Source organism: Castor canadensis, chromosome 16 (genome assembly GCF_047511655.1).
Source record: "Castor canadensis chromosome 16, mCasCan1.hap1v2, whole genome shotgun sequence".
Classification (NCBI taxonomy): Eukaryota; Metazoa; Chordata; class Mammalia; order Rodentia; family Castoridae; genus Castor; species Castor canadensis.
This window is the reverse complement of record NC_133401.1, coordinates 13,254,861-13,271,990: the sequence shown is the minus strand read 5'-3', so window position 1 is coordinate 13,271,990 and position 17,130 is coordinate 13,254,861. Positions and strand designations below refer to the sequence as shown.

Genomic DNA, 17,130 nt, shown 5'->3' with positions numbered 1-17,130 from the left:
CCTTTATTTATTTTTTGAGGCTATTGTAGATGGAACTATTTTTTATATTCTTTCTCTGCCTGTTCAGTGTTGGTGTATAGAAAGGCTACTAATTGTTGTAAACTGATTTTGTATCCTGATACTTGGCTGAAGATGTTTATGATGTCTAGGATTCTTTTGGTGGAGGTTTTGGATCTTTTTAGGTATAAGATTGTGTCATCTGCAAATAGGGTTAGTTTGACTTCTTCCTTTCCTGTTTGTGTTCCTTTTATTTCTCCTTCCTGTCCTATGGCTCTGGCAAGGGATCCCAAGACTATGTTGAATAATAGTGGAATGAGTGGACACCTTTGTCTCATTCTTGACTTTACAGGAAATGGTTTCAGTTTTTCCCCATTTAGTATGATGTTGGCTATATGCTTGTCATATACAGCCTTTATTATGTTGAGGTACATTCCGTCTAGTCCTAGTTTCATTAGAGCTTGCCAGACAATTGCTTTACCATTTAGCCACAATACCAGCAAGTGTTGTTTGTTTTCTTCTGTTGAACTTTAGACATCTTGTGTATTTCAGACAAAGTCCCATGACAGGAATGTGCTTTGCAAATATTTTCTCACATACGGTATCTTCTTTTTTCATTCACTTGACAGTGTCTGGATCAGAGTACAAAATTTTAACTCCAGTTAAACTAAATGTATTGCTGTTTCTTTTATACATTGCACTTTTGCTGCTGTATCTAGGAAATTATCACTGAACGCATGGTCACTTGGGCTTTCCAGAAATTTCATAATTTTTCATTTCTCATTTAGGCCAATGGTACATTTATAGTTAACTTTTGTGAAAGTGGTAAGGTCTTAATTTAGATTTATTTTTCAAGGGAATTTCCAGTTGTTCTGACATCATATGGTGGGAAGACTATCCTGTCTCCCCTGAATTGCACAAGTTTTGGAAACAGCCACAGTGGAGATTCAGGATATTCAGTCATAGCTGATGTGAAAGTGAATTCACTTCAATTTATCTCTTTATCAAGGATTTTTCTCCTTAAACTTTCTCTTTCCACTGGAGTTCCTCTGGGGCAGTGGCCCCATTTGATTCATATAGGAAGTTTAAGAGAGACCCCCTGGAATCCCACTGTGCTGCATCCATTCTGCCTTTTCTCATGACCAGGGTGAGCAGGTCCCTTGACCTCACTGGGAGCTACTGGGGATTGAGAAAAAAGACACAAAGACAGACATAAAGAAAAACTTGGGATTGGGTGGGTCCAGCACTCCTGATGAGAGACTCCCTCACCTCCAACCACATTTATTTATACAGCAAGTGTGGAAAAGAGGGGTGAAGTGCAGGTCACGTTCTCATGAATCCAGTCACATAGGTGGCAGGAACAGCGCAGCTGCGGTACGTTGTTATTTACTGCAGACATCCTGACTACATCAGCATGTCCTGTTTTCCCTGCAAGGCAGACTCGTTGAACCTTGCTTCCCCTTGGCTGGGTCCGTGCCTATCAGCCAAGGGGCCCTTTGACAGAGCCATGCTCATGCCAAGGTCTATCTCTACTGCCTCAGTCTCCCTACTTACAAGCCAGCCTTGCCGAACCTTTCTCACCTCCTTTGTGCCAGGGCCTGGCCTTCTCAGCACAAAGGTTTTTGACACAGCCTTGCACATGTCAAAGTTCTTTCTCAGTCTATTTAGTTACTGGTCTCCCACATCTCCTCCCTTTTTATTTCTTAAATGTTCTCTGTGCAGACTGGTGTTTAGTCCAAGGAGCTGTTTTTGGATTGTTCAGCTTCCGACTGAAAAGATACAAAAGCAGATTAATAGCAAAATGCCTGTTCCCATAAGGTACCAGAAGGAATGTTTAAGGACACTGAATGGATTAAAACCTTGCAGCTCATCTAATATAGTTTTTGCCATGTTGGCAGGAGGAATGACCTGGTCATATGCTCTCTGCATTGCCGGTATCTGTTGTCTGAGGTGTTGCAAATGTACGGTATCATTGTTTTCCCAGGCTCCCATTATGTGAGCTTTGATGCTCTGCCAAGAATACTTCGACTCATTGTAGGGAGAGCAGTGATACAGATATGCTGGAAGCCTGCATGACTTGGAGGTCCTGTCTGAATTTCATAGTTTGTAGCTCATCCCCCATAGCGAGGAGAGCAGCCTCCAGGGTGTTTAAGCGGACATCAAGTTTTTCATCTCTAGACACTTGTTGTTGAAGGGCATATGTTGTATTTTGAATAAGTATAGTAACGTAGTAGGCATTTTACTGCTCAGTGGCATTGAAGCTCAGGAATTCTAATTTTTCATCTATGTAATGGGTGCCATTCCACAGAAGAGCACTCCTCCAGGTGGGCGCTGTAGGAAGGCACCATTGCAATGAGCTTAAGCATAATGGCACTGAAGTGGATCGCCCTGTGAGATTACAGGAACTGAAGGCGGGAGTCATGTGCCCATTAGAGTGGCCTCCCACCAACTCTGAACCATTGGTGTAAATCTGTATGTTTGGTCCTTTCCATCCAGAGGTGGGTGAGGTATAAAGGTCCAGTGTTGTTGAGTTTGGGTCACTGAGCCACCTACCTGTAGGGTGATAATTGCTAACATGGCCAAGAAAAAGGCCACAGGGCTGTCTGTCAGCCCTGCATCCTTGACCATATCACTTGCCATCTTTGTCAGGCACTTGATTTGTCCCCAAAAGGATGGACCTGCTCTCTGGGATGCTCAAGACAAATAGTTCCTTGTCCTCCCCTGGGGTGGCACTGGCATCACTGACCTACATCTCAGGAGACACTTCTTCTTTCTGCTTTCCTTGGGGGCTCAGATCATCTCTCCATCTCTTCTGTCTTGTCCTCGTTTGTCAGTCGCAGTTTCTTCATTTGTGGGGTGAGTGGATCCATAAGGGTTCACGAAGTGAGACAGCACCCACACTGGCTGATCAGCACCTTCAGGGAAAACACAAGCAAGCCCTGGGTCCCACATTAGCACCGGACTAGGGCCTACCCATGTGCCCAGTAACACATCTTTCCAAAGAAAGGTGGCCTTGCTGGGCTTATCCCAGTGTTTTTCTGCTGTGGTTAATTCCTGATTTGTATAAGTTAAAAAATCCAGGGTGTAAAGAGCTTTATTTAGCATGGTGGCAGGAGGGAGAGTATCTCCCCTTTTTGTTTTTCTAATTGTAATTTCAAGGTGCAATGGGCTCGTTCTATATTGGCTTGTCCCTGTGGATTATATGGGATGCCAGTAGAACAGAGTATCTGACATGACTGGCAAAATGCATGAAAAGCAGCTGATGTGTCCTTGGGCCTGTTATCTGTTTTGATATGGTGAGGTTTACACATGATAGTAAAAGTAGCCAGGCAGTGGGCTATGACATGTTTGGTGGCTTCACCGCTGCAGGCAGAGGCATAAATGAAACCAGAATAGGTGTCAGTGGTGACGTATACAAAGAGAAGGCACCCCAAGGACAGTATATGAGTTACATCCATCTGCCAGATACTCCAGATACACAAGGGTTGATGCCTTCTGATGGAAAGGGGAGGTGTTGTGCACAGGTTTGGCAGGTTTTAATAATTTGTTGGGCCTGTTCTCTGGTAAGATGGAACTATTTATGAAGGGCATTTGGGTCTTGATGATAGATTGCATGACTCTGAACAGCCTCTGTGACAGCAGAACCAGAAGCACAGGGGTTAACATGTCCCAAAAGGTGAGAAGGAGAAGCCAATTTGTCTGCATTTTGGTTGCCCTCAGCATGAGGACCTGGGAGATAGGAGTGGGAGTGTAAGTGTCCCACAAAGTAGGGATGGTGGCGAGCCTGTAAGATAGACCGCTTACTGACAAAACAGATGGACTAGTTCCTCATTATTGGTATGGCCAATGTAGGCAGTTTCAATGACACACAGTACTCCTGCAACATAGGCACTGTCTGTAGAAACATTAATGGCCTCAGTGGGAAAATCACAGCAAGCCATGATTACAGCCTGCAGCTCAGTGTGCTGAACAGTGAAAAAAGACATTTGTTCAACCTTATGGCCCTTCGCAGAATAATAAGCTGCCATCCCTGTCCCCAATGCATCTGTGAACAGAGTAAGGGCATCAGGGATAGTGTTTTCCCATAGCTAATGTGGAAACACAGAGGAAGGGGTTGATGCAAAATACAGAAACTTAGAAGTGGGAAGATGTTCATTTAACTGCCCAGGGAAATTAGCCAGCATGTTCTGCCACATTTCTGAAAACTGCCAAAGCCAATTCTGTTGTTCCTTAGAAAATGGGATTGTCCACAAGCTGTACATACCACAAGTGTCCCTGCTTGATTATCCTGGCCACCAAACTATAGTAGGGAGCAATCAACCTTGATGGGGAATATCCAAGATGGGTCCATTTTATTATTCCCTGTTGTTGCCAAAGGGCCCCAGTGGGGGTACCAGGAGAGGGTAATATTAGCAGTTGTAACAATTGGTGTGGGTCCCTTTAGTTTAATTGTGCTTGTTGAAAAGCCTTTTCTACCCTTTGCAGGGCCTGTCATCTCTCCAGGGTTAATTGTCTGGGAGATGAGGGATTGCTACCTCCTTTAAGTATGTTAAAAAGAGGAGAAAATTCTGTGGTGGTTAATTTGAGAGCAGGATGTAGCCAATTAATGTCTCCCAAAAGCTTTTGAAAATCATTTAAGGTTTTAAAGGCATCTTTATGAATTTCCATTGTTTGAGGGTAGACAGTGCACCCTTCTATGAGGTGGCCAAGATAAGAAAATGGAGACTGCTGTTGCACCTTTTCCAAGGCAACAACTAACCCCCAGGCAGACAGAGTGTGTAACAACTGAGCCAATATCTCATGTAAAATTGTTTCATTTTGGTGACAAATCAGTATATCGTCCATATAATGAATGATACAAGCTTTTGGAAATTTCTCTCAGAGGGGTTCGAGGGCTGCAGCAACAAATTCTTGGCACATAGCTGGACTATTGGCTATACTTTGTGTCAAGAATTTCCAATGCTATCCTTGCACAGGGCCTGGTGATTTATAGAGGGCAAAGAAAATGCGAATTTCCCCCTATCTTCTGGATGGAGTGGGATAGTAAAAAAGCAGTCTTTAAGGTCTATGATATATAAATAATTTTATAAGGGAATGACCATCAGAGATGGAAGCCCTGACTGGAGGGCACCCATGGGCTGCATCACTTTGTTTACTGCTTTGAGTTCTTGTAATAAATGCCATTTACCAGACTTCTTTTTAATTACAAATATGGGAGTGTTCCAAGGGCTCTGCGTAACCTCAATATATCCCATTTGTAACTGTTTCTCAACCAGTGTTTGGGCTGTAGCCAATTTCTCCCATTAGGGGCCACTGGTCAACACAGTCAGGCTCTTTGGTCAGCCATGTAACCCGGTGGCTGTCCTTTTTTGGGGAGGATCATTGTTGTCTGACCAGGGCCCCTCCTAAAAAGGTTGATTAGGGGAGCAGCCTAATCCGGTGTGCCTGAGGTGTCTCTTGCTATCAATAGGTATAATCTTTCCTGTTGGGTTTTTCCCAGTCTTCTACAAGGATCAAAGGCCTGTTGTAGCATCATGTTGGAGACCACGCTGTTGGGACTACAGAGTATGATTCCCATCCCTTGTAAAACATCTCTTCCCCACAGGTTTTCTGGGAGGTCTCTTAAAACATGGTGTAAAAAACCCTGAGTATCACTCTTCATCATGCCATTTAATTGTGGCAGCACTCTGCAGGGAGCCCTGGCTGACCCCACCCCCTGCAGGTCTGCTGAAGCTTGCACGCAGGGCCATGTTGGAGGCCAATGGCAAGATGCAATCACCAAGAGATCTGTGCCAGTGTCTAGCAGACCCAGGAATTTTTTGTTATTTAGGAATAGAGTCATTTCCAGTCTCTCAGCAGTAACCCGCTGGACCCAGTAAGCACGATCTGAATGTCCAAAGCCTTTATCTCCTCGAAGAGTAGGTGTTAACACCTTGCCTTTTTTATATTAGGAAAAAGAACCAGTTGAGCTATTTTATCAGTTGGGGCTATTGCAACAAATGTTTGAGGGGCTTGAGCCAAGATCTTAAGTTTCCCCATACAATCTTGGTTAATTACACCTGGGTGAATTCGTAAACCTCAGTGAGTCATACTGCTTCTCCCTAATATTAATCCCACTGTGTCTTTAGGAAGTGGACCATAAATCCCTGTAGGGATGGCTTGGACACCTATTTCAGGGATTAAGACATATCAAGCAGAGGGACTGAGGTCCAGTCCTGCATTTTCTGGGGTGGCCCAAAAGAGTTCCTCAATGATATGGTGGGAGTTGGGTGAGCAGAGATTGCCCCTATTGTTTGATGGGGCCAGGCTGGGCCCTACTGGGAGTTTCCCCATTCCTATAGGGTGTGGCCCTCAACGTCAGTCTGGGAACGACACTCATTTGCCCAGTGTCTCCCTCTACAGCACCACGGGCAAACTCTAGTCCTACCAGAGGGGAGTCTTGTTCCCCTGTGACATTCTTTGGCAAAATGTCCCGGCTGCCCACAAGTAAAGCAGGCACCATTGCACTCTTTTTTAGAGGGATGGATAACCTTTTTAGGGCAGCAGCAAGAGTTACCCCCTGACTATGATGAGCCCCTATGTCAGAACAAATCCTGATCATTTCTTGGATGGAAACCCTTCTTCTGTGGGGATGTAATGCCTCCTTACGATATTTATTAGCATTTTCAAAGACTAATTGTTGGATAACCATGGTTCCAGGTTCATGGTCTGTCACTGCTCTCCCCACAGTCTATGTAAGGCAGGAAACAAAATCCTGGAATGTCTTATCAGGCTCCTCTAAGATTTTAGTAATTTTTTGAGACTTATCTCCCTTAGCAGGCAACTCCCTTCAGGCCTGAGTAGCTGCAGTTGCCAACTACTGATAAGCCTGAATAGGGAACTGCAATTGATTAAGCACCCCTTCAAATGGGCTCTAACCAAGTAACATGTCCGAGTTAATTGGAATTCCATGAGCTGCACGAGCCGCCTGTTCTCCACATAACTCCGTGTAGCTAGTTTTCCACAATAAATATTATTCTGGGCTGGACAAGCCTTGGCAATCCCCATCCAATCCTCAGGCATCAAGGCTGAGTCCCCCACGGCACTCTGTGACAATTGAGCAGTAGGGCCATACATAGTACATGCCTGTTTGAATTCTTTTAAGGTCTTGAATGAGACTTGTTCATGAACTCTGATAAATGCCTGAGGATTTTTGGGATCAGGTTTCTCAACAACTGGGTAGACACGAAAATCTGACATATCTTTCCCATGCATTTGTGCCTGCAATAAGGCCTTTTGTTGGGGACAGCTATGGCTTTCAGGTCTTGGGGGCCATGGACAGTCCCCCAAATGAAGAGTCTCTTTTAATTGATGAGCTATGCCATCTTTATATTCTTCCCTCTCAGAACTGGAGTCAGAGCTTGTGTCTGAATCCTCAGCCTTATGTTTATGGTATTTAAAGGCAGGCTCTGTGTCTCCTAGGGGTGGAGCAGTCGGACAGGTAATAGAGTCCACCCCACTTATTAGAGTCTGGTGTCCCCTTGAAGGGGCCTCAGGTACCCTGGAAAAACTCCTTGCACCTCCAGGCTCTGACACAGATGAGGGAAATTTTAATTTATGTATGGGAGTTTGATCTAAATAGTCACTACTCTGACTCCACAAACTGAAAGTAAAAATTGGCATGCTGTCCGCCCTTCAGCTGTGTAACAGCCTTGGAGTCTTTCTCCCACCTTTTGCAAAGTATCAATATTTACAGTGCCTTTCTCTGGAAACCAAGGACATGTGTCCTAAACATAATCTAAAATTGTATAAGCTGAAGCAACCTAATTTTGCTTTCTCTGGTTTTAAGCATTACTTTTAGCATTTGTAAATAGAGATCTCTTTCCTTTGAGCTGTTTTGTCCCATTGTTTTACACCCAAGTATATCTTTTGTGCTCTCCCCCTTACCTTAATTTATGGTGCACACCACTTGGAGAGCATCCCCTCATCTGAGCTGTGAGGTCCCCGTAGCCATGCCCCATGTTGGGCATCAACTCTCACGACCAGCGTGAGCAGGTTCCTTGACCTGACTGGGAGCAACTGGGGATTGAGAAAAAAGACACAAAGACAGACATTCAGAAAAACTGGGGCTGGGTGTGTCCAGCACTCCTGATGAGAGATGCTGGTGATCCCCTCCACCTCCATGCGCATTTATTTATACAGCAAGTATGCAAAAGCGGGGTGAAATGCAGGTCATTCTCATAAATCCAGTCACATAGGTGGAAGGAACAGCGCAGCTGTGGTATTTACTACAGACTATCCTGACTAGGTCAGTGTGTCCTTTTTTCTTTCAAGGCAGCCTTGCTGAACCTTGCTTACCTCTTTCGTGCCAGGGCCTTGCCTTAGCACAAAGGACTTTGACACAAGCTTGCTTATGACAAGGTTTCTTCTCAGTGTATTTAGTTACTGGTCTCCCACACCTTTGTCCTAACTTTGCACTTTAGGTTGATTTTTTAAAACATCTCTTAGTCAGTGGCTTCATTTTTAATATGGGTTAATTTGACTCACTTAATGGGTAAACTAGAGGATTGAATGAGTTCAATCCTAGGGTTGTAATGGGTTGAAATATGCCCCCCAAAACATATGTACAAGTCTCATGCATAAGCACATTATGAAAGTTTATTTGGAAACTGGGTCATTAAAGATGTAGTTAAAATGGGGTCACTGTGTGTAGGGTGGACTTCTAATCCAATATGACTGGCATTGAGATGAGAAAGTGGCTATGTTTAAACAGATACACAGGGAGAATGTTACTTGATGACCAGGTACAGAATGAGTAATGCAGTTACAATTCAGGATTGCAAAGATTCCAGTAAGCTACCAAGAGCAAAGGAAGAATTCCTGTATGTTTTACAGATGCCATGCCCCTGCAGATACCTCAGTTTTGTGAAACAGTGTATTTGTATTTTTAAGCCACCCAGTTCATAGCACTATGCTTTGCAAACACTGGGAAACTTATAGAAGAGGCTTAGCACAATGCCTGGAAAACTGCAGTTTCACAATTCACTCTGCTTGATGTTGTCAGTGTAGGAAGAACAGGTATGTGTGTGTGTGTGTGTGTATGTGTGTGTATATGTATGTGTTTGATTTTGCTCTGTGACATTAACTTGGTAGAAGAACGTGGATAAGAATTAGCCACCCAGAAACATCACCCTTCCTCATCTTCCCATTCCTGTAGCGATTAAATTATAAGTGAGGCAAGAGAAAGGCTCAAAATCACCGGAAAGTGGCCATCAAAATCTGGGAAAGAATCAAGTCTCCATTTCACCTAACAGTCCCAGCACAGGAGTGGAGTTGGCCTATCCTAAGCTTCAGAGCTGATTGCCCTGCTTTGAATAATGTGAGCTGGGTGGTGGTTTCTCTTATCTCACCTGGCAATAGCTCTATGGATTCGTGCTATCCATGTCCAAGTGTAAGATTGAGGAGTATGGGTATTGATTTTTTTTCTACAATTCTCCTCTACCTTCTTACTAGGCAAAAACTATCTAGGTACTGTAGCTTCCCCTGGTTGTGATTCCTTTGTGGAACACATCCATATCCATCTCATTCTTCCTCTCTTGTTACTTTCCAAGTAAACATTCAGGTTGTAGGATTGATGTTTTCCAATACAGAGTCATTTGGAGTGTTGTTGCTAAATATGTGTGCAGGGAAGGCTACATAAATTGTGGGAACCAAGAATATCAGCATCAGTGATCCAAAGATAGTGACTGTTAATCAGCGATCACAAGATTTTAAATTTTAGAGTCACCAGTTTTAGGATTTGATAATTGCTACTCCCTAGTTCTAAGACTCTAGTTCTAAGACTCTCTGAGTGGAGATTTTAAGAAGTGTCATAATGACACATAAGTGTAGATAGATGTAGTTTCACTGTGATGCTTGGTTGCAAATCAGTGTGTTTGTAATAATAGAGTATGACTCTACATGCTCTCTCCTATCCCCACTTAAGTGACCAGTAAGCAGTGTATTCATGCATCCACTTGTAAGCCATAGAGGATGGCAATTCACAAAATGAGACTCATTGCCTGCTATGAAAATTGTAGGGGACCACACATTCAAGAACTTGACCAATATTGAGTTTTACAATAGTAGCAATTCCAGGTTAATGCGTACTGCTGTTTAGATTGTGCATCACTCAAATATCCCACTTCTCAGAGGACTTATAATTACTCATTTGGTAGAGAGCAGGTGAATCTGAAACTCTTATGTGGGTTTTCAGGCTTATTCCAGATCCATCAGCGAGAGTTTCTCCTTCAGGAATCATGGCAGAATTCTTATTCATACCCTGAGGAGAACATGCATTCACATACTTGCCCACACATCTGTGCACGAACACACACACTAATGGATATGTGCTGATCCTATGTTGTCTTTGCCTTTTCTCAAATTGTTTTTCTCCCTCATACACATCTATGAGAGGCCTTAGTCTGGTCCCTGACCTGAATCAGAGGCAGACAAAGTGTCTTTACTTGGTGAGGTGCATACTGATGCCCAATTAATGAAAGTGTGCATAGAAGGTGAAAACATGGACAAGGGCACGGTGAAGCCAGGTCATCTACCAGCTAAGGCTATGGAAATACTCCTATACTGGGCTGCTAAGGCTGCATGAGAATATAGTAAGGGGTTCTCATTTTTTTTTTGAGGAAGTGGTGATATTTTAGAATCTTGTTGAAGGCCTGTGGGCTGAGAACTGTGTCCAAAGCTTGCTAGGAACTTATATCCTGTGAGAACTTAGACAGTGACTTAAACTCTTTGGGACTCAGCACGTCACTAAAATGGCATGAATAACATTCCCCTTGTGTAGATTTGTATTAATTGAAAATATGAGAGGATGTTACCACAAAGTTGATACAGAATAATTGCTCAGTGAATAATAACTGTTGTTATCATTGTTAATGTTCACAACACAGTGTGGATTTTCCTTCTTTCCACCTAGCTTCATGGGATCTGTTTCTAGGAAAGTAAGAATTCTGTTTTGTTTCTTCTCACTCACCTATCCACCAAAACTCTTCCTTGTGCCCAAATTTTTGCCCTTTCCCCCGCTCCATCTCTCCCACAAACCCCTCTCTAATACCCTTGCCGTACCAATTCACTCTGCCATAGATCAGTACTGGATCACTGGGGCAAGAACCTTATAGTGTTATTTTGTGGGATTGAGCTATATCTCATTCTTTGGGAGAACATTTCACTGTGTTCAGATACTTGTGGTGACTTGAAGTGGAAGTTTTGTGTGGTGGTAGTGGTGAAGAGAAAGAGCTCCATTCTAGCCAGGCTTTTTCCAAAACAAGACCTTTTTCCTGAAGAGAAGAGAGAGGGATGAGGTAAAGTAAACTCTTCCTCATCTTAATTGCAAGATCAAGGCATATTCTTTAAAGAAAAGTAGCTGCAAGGTTGTGCTCTGAGATACATTCATTAGACTCTAATTGACTCTCTGACTGAATGTCCCTTGTACTTATGATGGGGTGATCTACACCGGGCTTTAGCAAAGGGAAGTGTAGATGCCTTGCCCCTACCCTAAATGGTTTCTGTGCTCTGTCTTTTCTGCAAGTCAGAATAATTAGTTGTGAGACCAGGAAAGACCATTGATTTTTGTCATCTCTGAAAAGGGTTTGGTCATCACTTTTCTTGTCCTGGATATAAATACTTAGTGCTTTGGAGTTACGGAGTTTTCATCTGGTTAGATGGAGGGTATATCCCAATAGAGACTTACAAGTTTGAGAAACATAGGGAGTTGCAATTCATATAGGACAGCTAGGGTATGTTGTCCCTGTTGATAAGAGTGGTAGCATGGCAGCAAACTGGTCAGTTACCCTGGGAAAAGGGCACAAAAACTTCAATCTTCTTAAATTGCCCCTTTCATCCAGAAAGGGCTCAGGGTAGAAATCTTCTGGGTTGGAATAGAACTTGGGGTCTGTTATCAGAGAACTCAGCACAGGGAACACCTCAGTGTTCTGACAAGGAGGAAGAAAGGCAATTTTAAATGGCAGGTAGAGAGATGAATGTGCTGATAGCTCAGAGTTTAGATAGAGTGTGGAATTAGACTCCCCGGGGAAGAAAAATTGAAATTGTAGTCCCTTGAAAGAGGAACTTTGAAGTTAATGTCCCTGAGAGAGGAAGGTTTTGGAAAATGTGGTCTTTGTTTGTTGAGGCAGGGTGATTGGAGTCAAGAGGGCTCATGTTCTGCCAAATGAGATGTTTGAGTGACACAGGACCTATGTCTCTTAGGGCAGGACTTTTGTATATATGACTTTATGCCTGAAAACAATGGAGGATGGCAGGGCTGAGAGGCTCATGTGCCCTGAGTCAGGAAGTTAGAGATGTAGTGTTGATCCCCTGAGGCTTCAATTCTGGGGGAGACATGAGAATCAGTGGATTTTGAATTGGGAAACTTGTTGGCACTTGGTGACTGTGATAGTCATTGTTGAGGAAGTAGAAGAGAGATTGGAAAAGTTCTAAGGGAGAGAGCATTTGGGGCTTAAGGGAGTGGGTTGGATCCATTAGGAATGATGAAGCCCTGAAATCTGGTGTTTTGATGACCCTCTGAGGCATTCCTGTAGAGTTCATCATTTTGAATTCAAGGATTTCCTGAACCGCAGCCTCCGTGTAGGGCATCTTGGTGTGGTCCTCAAACCTGGGTTGCCAATTCCTCCCAGTAACCAAATCAATCTCTTTACATACCTTGGCTGGAGAATAAGGAGAGTGTACTTTGGTACACAGGGACATCAGAGCAAGAAGGAAAGTCCAAATAATTAAAACTGAATGCATGATATAAAACTGTATGTTCAAAACATTTCCTAGTTCTATGTAGTTTTGGGGAGTGTATTGTTAACTTGTCAGGTGAGCATCACAGGGAAAACTCAAGGGAAGATCTAAGCAATGGCTAGGGAGGAGCAATTTGTCCTTCTGGTGTCTATGCAGAGGAGTCATTCACCAATCATTTCAGGCACTTGTACTATTTTAACAACTAGTGAGACCCTGTTCATTTATCAACTTTCTAAAATCTGTTTTTGCATATGTTTATATGTCTGATTGTCCACAGTCCTGGGGGATGTGGTTCGTGCAAATGGCTGAGAGAAGTATGGAGTGTCTGTGGTACCCACTTCCTTCTATCCGTTCAGCCTTACCTGCCACATCTGGGTGCTTCATCAGCAGTTGGAAGCCACTGATCAGGGTTCCTCTGAGTGTGGCTATGCCTCCAAGGAAGAGCAGCAGTGTGATCATTACCAGGTTATTTATGTAGAACTCTGTGTTAGGGTTATTCTTCTCCTGCAAGGAGAAAGATCTTCTCGCTGAGTTTACCCCACATGTCCTTGGAGAAAATCTGGAGTTTTTCCTTGGACTCACCTCTCTTTGGTCTGGACCTAATGTGGTTAGATGGAATGTAGATATGGCAGACTCTCTCTTGTTTTCAGCCTTTATCCCAGGCTGTTGGCTCTGACTGAACTTCTTTTCTCACATTCTTTGTGAGATGACTATCCTTTAACCATCAGCTTAGTTATCACTTTTCCAACTGTAGGCACATTTCAAAAGACAGAAAGAGAGAGGGAGCAGGTATATCTACCTGAGAAAGTCAGGTAGATATTTTAAGATACCATGTGTCATTGGAAGAGACAAGTTTTCTGAGTGACAGACTCTTAATTTTAAGGGACAACGTTCTCTTCCGTCTGCAACTCTCTTGAAGCTTCTTGTGTAAAAAGCCCTTCCATGATCCTTTGGATTTCAGACTAAATAACCCCATTCCTATATTGCACAGGTGTTAGATTCATATGCAGGTTGGAGTTGGGGCCCTCCAATGTCACAAAATAATGCTAGGTCAACTATCCATACAGGTGTATCTGGTAACCATGGTAGGAATTATAAAAGATCATAGTGGCTAAAAGCATAGCCTTAGAGCCAGAGAAACCCAGGTTTCAGCTGGAGATCATTTGTAGGTTACTATGTGACCCTAGCCAAGTCACTTAGACTGTTTGCAATGCTGTACCCTCCTTTGTTTATGTGGGGTCATTTTAGACCCTGTACATTATCTGCAGGTGTTATACTTCCACAAGTCCTATATAGGGAACATCTGTCAGAGATTAAGGTTAAGTTGACTGGGTAGTACCTTGCTCCCTATAAGAAAACTGTCAAGAAGCATGAATTTTGCCTGCAGATTCTGTATTTTTAAAATTTAATTTAATTTTCTTATTGTTGTGCAGGGTGTGGGTACATTGTAGCATTTACAAAGGTTCTTACAATGTATCAAATATGTCATTCTTGAATTTCCCTCCCCCCACTTCTCCCCCTCATCCCCCCTACCCTGATTCCTGGAACAGTTTCAACAGGTATCATTTTTGCAGTTACATACATGTGTATATATTGTTTTCACCATATTCATTCTCCTACCCCTTTCCCCTCCACATCCCCCCCACCATTGGTGCCAACCCCTCCCTTCCGCAGAACCTGTTCCACCCTCCTGTTCTCTGATTTTGTAGAAGAAAAATCATAAAAGATGAAAAGAGAATCATGCTGTTTTGCTAGTCTGAGATAAAGATAGCTGCACAGGGAGCATCCTTATGTTGTTCCCATGTGTATGTGTATTATTACAGCCCCAGCTGATTTGCCTCTTCAAGTCCTCTTCACTCCTCCCTACTCTGCTTCCTAAGGTGGCTCTATATTCAAAATTTATGTATTCATTCTTATACAGTGAGTACATCAACCTCATTCAAGTTTTTGGTTTCCTTCCTTTGCCCTATCCCTCCTTTGCACAACCTCCTCTTAGTGTGACCCATGTCCCAAAATATTGCTGCATTTTGTTTTAGGTCAATAATCCACATATGAAGGAGAACATGTGGCTTTTGGTCTTCTGAGCCTGGCTAACATCACTTAAGATGATATTCTCCAATTCCATTCATTTACCTGCAAATGACAAAATTTCATTCTTCTTTGTGGCTGAGTAAAATTCCACTAAATATAAATATCACATTTTCTTAATCCATTTGTCAGTAGTGGGGCATCTTGGCTGTTTCCATAGCTTAGCTATTGTGAATAGTACTGCAGTAAACATGTGTGTGCAGGTGCTTTTGTTATAACCTGACTCACATTCATTTGAGTATTTCCCTAGGAGTGGTATTGCTGGATCATATAGCAGATCTATTTCTAGTTTTTAAAAGGAGGCTTCATGCTGTTTTCCACCGTGGTTGTACTAGCTTACATTCTCATCAGCAATGTATGAGGGTTGTTTTTCCCCTACATCCTTGCCAACATTTGTTGTTGGTGGTATTCTTAGTGCTAGCTCTTCTAACAGGAGTGAGGTAGAATCTTAGTGTAGTTTTGATTTGCATTTCCTTTATGGCCAGGGATAGTGAACATTTTTTCATGTGTTTTTTAGCCATTTGGACTTCTTTCTTTGAGAAAGTTCTGTTTAGTTCAGTTGCCCATTTATTTATTGGGTCGTTGATTTTGGGAGGGTTTAGTTTGTTGAGCTCCCTGTATATTCTTGTGTATGGCTAGCAAAGATTTTCTCCCATTCTGTGGATGGCCTCTTCAATTTAGAAACAATTTATTTTATTGCACAGAAGCTTTTTAATTTCATGTAGTTTCCATCCTTTCTCTTAGTTGCTGAGTCACTTGTGTTCTCCTGAGGAAGTCCTTGCCTATGCCTATTGCTTCCAGTGTATTCTCTGCTTTTTCCTGTAATACCTTCAAGGTTTCAGGTCTGATATTAAGGTCCTTAATCCTTTCTGACTTGATACTTGTACAGGGTGACAAACATTGATCTAGTTTCAGTTTTCTGCAGGCATATACCCAGTTTTCCTAGCAACATTTGAAGAAGCTGTCTTTTCTCCATCTCATATTTTTGGCACCTTTGTCATAAATTAGATGGGTGTTGCTGCATGGATTCATATCTAAGTCCTCTATTCTATTCCATTGATCTTCATATCTGTTTTTGTGCCAGTACCATGCTGTTTTTATTGCTATTGCTCTGTAGTATAGTTTGAAGTCGGCATTGTGATACCTCTAGCATTGCGCTTTTTGTTCAGTATTGCCTTGGTTATTCAGTCTTCTGTGTTTCCAAATGAACTTTAGGGTTGACTTTTCAATCTGTTATGAATGTCATTGGGATTTTCATGGGATGTGTTGAACATGTAGATTGCTTTTGGTAGTATAGCCATTTTTACTATGTTGATTCTGTCAATCTATGAACATGGGAAATATATCATCTGTAATCTTCTTTGATTTCTTTCTTCAGTGGTTTGTGGTTTTCCTTGTAGAGGTCATTTACATTCTTTGTTAAGATTATTTGAGGTATTTGATTTTTTTGAGGTTATTGTAAATGGAATTGTTTTCCTGTTATCTTTCCCAATGTGTTCATTGTTGGTGTATAGAAATGCTACTGATTTTTGTTAAGTTGATTTTGTATCCTGCTACTTTGCTGAAGTTTTTTGCTGCTGTGCTAGAGTTTTTTTTTCTTTATCTTTTAAGTATAAGATCATGTCATCTATAGTAAGGGATAGTTTGATTTGTTCTTTACCTATTTGTATTGCTTTTATTTCTTCTTTCTGTCTATTGCTCTGGCTAGGAATTCTAAGACTATGTTGACTAGGAGTGGGGATAGTGGGCATCCTTGTCTCATTCCTGACTTTAGGGGAATGGTTTCAGCTTTTTCCCATTAAGTATGATGTTGGCTACAGGTTTGTCATATATAGCTTTTATAATGTTGAGGTACAATCCTTCTATTCCTAGCTTCATCAGAGCTTTTATAATGAAGTGGTGTTGAATTTTATTGAGGACTTTTTCTGCATCTATTGAGATGATCCGGTGGTTTTTTTTTTTGTGTTTGCTTCTGTTAATATGCTATATTAAATTTAATTATTCAACATACACAAATAATTAAATGAACCATCCCTGCATCCCTGAGATGAAGCCGACTTGGTCATTGTGAATGTTCTTTCTGATATGTTGTTGGATTCAGTTTGCCATTATTTTATTGAGGATTTTTGCATCAATGTTCATTAAGTAGTTCTCTTTTTTGGATATGTCCTTGTCTGGTTTTGGGAGGAGTGTAATACTGGTTTCATAGAATGAGTTGGGCAGTGTTTCTTCCCTTTCTATTTCTTGGAAAAATTTAAGGAGTTTTGA

At 42.2% G+C, this 17,130-nt stretch overlaps 1 long non-coding RNA gene across 1 annotated transcript; it reads right to left on the bottom strand.

The window, feature by feature from the left end:
• Window positions 1-1,226: 1,226 nt before the first annotated feature.
• LOC141418030 (uncharacterized) lies at window positions 1,227-8,123 on the bottom strand. Its single transcript, XR_012442667.1, has 3 exons — window positions 7,924-8,123; window positions 2,744-2,912; window positions 1,227-1,766 (listed from the first exon to the last, which is right to left on the bottom strand). It is a non-coding gene; the product is annotated as an uncharacterized lncRNA (long non-coding RNA).
• Window positions 8,124-17,130: the final 9,007 nt, after the last annotated feature.